Source organism: Mauremys reevesii, linkage group 12, assembly GCF_016161935.1.
Source record: "Mauremys reevesii isolate NIE-2019 linkage group 12, ASM1616193v1, whole genome shotgun sequence".
Taxonomy (NCBI): Eukaryota; Metazoa; Chordata; order Testudines; family Geoemydidae; genus Mauremys; species Mauremys reevesii.
In genome coordinates, this window is record NC_052634.1 from 46,580,792 (window position 1) to 46,582,238 (window position 1,447).

A 1,447-nucleotide genomic window follows, 5' to 3' on the forward strand; every position below is an offset into this window, starting at 1 on the left:
AGCTCATCTCTGCTATGCATCTGAACCTCAAGAATTGAATTCAAGTCTGTCTGTATATTGATCTTTTAACCAACACTCTCCCTCTCTCTTTTCTTATTTAATAAATTTTAGCTTAGTTAATAAGAATTGGCTGTAGCGTGTATTTTGGGTAAGATCTAAGTTATAATTGAACCTGGGTATGTGGCTGATCCTTTGGGATTGGAAAAACCTTTTCTTTGATGTGATGAGATCAGATTTTCAGGAATCATCATCATATCTGACGTGTGTGTCTGGACGGAGGCCTGAGGCTGGGCACTTCAAGGGAACTGCGTGGTTTGGATTCTGAGTAACCAGTGAGGTGCTACAGAAGCTGTTTTGTGCTGGTTGGTAAATCTAAGTATTAGAATAACCACCAGCGTTTGGGGTTTGTCTGCCCCGTTTTGTTTGGAGTTCACCCTGATTGAGTGACCTCAGCTGGCTCCCACGGGCAGCACCGTCACACTGCTCCTTTCTAGTCACACTTTCTACACAGCTAACATTAGTGTATAATGTAATACAGATCTATCCCAACACCTGCCGGATGTCCTCTGGTAAGGCGGATTCGGCGGCATGCCTGTGGCAGGTCCACCGGTCCTGTGCCTTCAGCGTACCACCACCGAATTGCTGCTGCAGCTGGGGCACTGGCAGAGCTCCCGCAGGCATGCCACCTAATCCACATCACCAGGGGACCTCCTGCCACCCTCACAGCGACCGGCAGGCCGCCCCCCGCAGCTTGCTGCACTGGTGCCTGGAGCCGCCCCATCCCTGGCCCAGGGCAGAGGATAGTGAAGCTGAACATCCAGAGCTTCCAAGATGAAGGAGCAGGGGGGCGAGGCCTGGCGGTGTTGGCAGAACGGGAAAGCATCAGAGGGTTCTGTGGCAACCAGGGGGATTGGTGGGAGTCGGTGAGGGAGGAGTTGGCGGCTTTGTTCTGGCAGTCGTGCAAACACCACAACATTAAAGAAACCAACAGTGCCAAGTCCTGCAGTGTCGCCTGTGGGCTTTCCACAAGAGCATCCAGGCTGGGGAGCCAGTCAGTGTGTGACTGTACGACCGGATCAAGCGACAGCTGCCCGAGTTCCAGGAGATGAGGCTGCAGCTGGCTGATATGAGCGGGAGCACCGAGTGAAGGGAGGAGCAGCCTCCCCTGACATTTTTGCAGCCTGCAGGGAATGGAGACAAAGCAGGGGGATGCAGGGACTCAGGGCAGGACCCACGGATCCGGTAGTGCAGGACCACAGTCACTGGAGGAGGAGAGAGAGTCCCGCGAGAGGAAGCCGCTGGTGGGAAGCAATAAGTGCAGAGTGCAAACCAGCCAGCTGAGAGTCACAGGGGTCTAGAAAGCAAAACAGCAGCAGGTCCCATGGTGTAATGGGCAGCACTCAGGGCTCTGAATCCTGGAATCTGAGTTCAAATCTCAGTGGGACCT

At 53.5% G+C, this 1,447-nt stretch overlaps 1 non-coding gene across 1 annotated transcript; it reads left to right on the top strand.

Moving 5' to 3' along the window:
- Nucleotides 1-1,375: 1,375 nt before the first annotated feature.
- TRNAQ-CUG lies at nt 1,376-1,447 on the top strand. The gene has a single exon. It is a non-coding gene; the product is annotated as a tRNA-Gln (tRNA).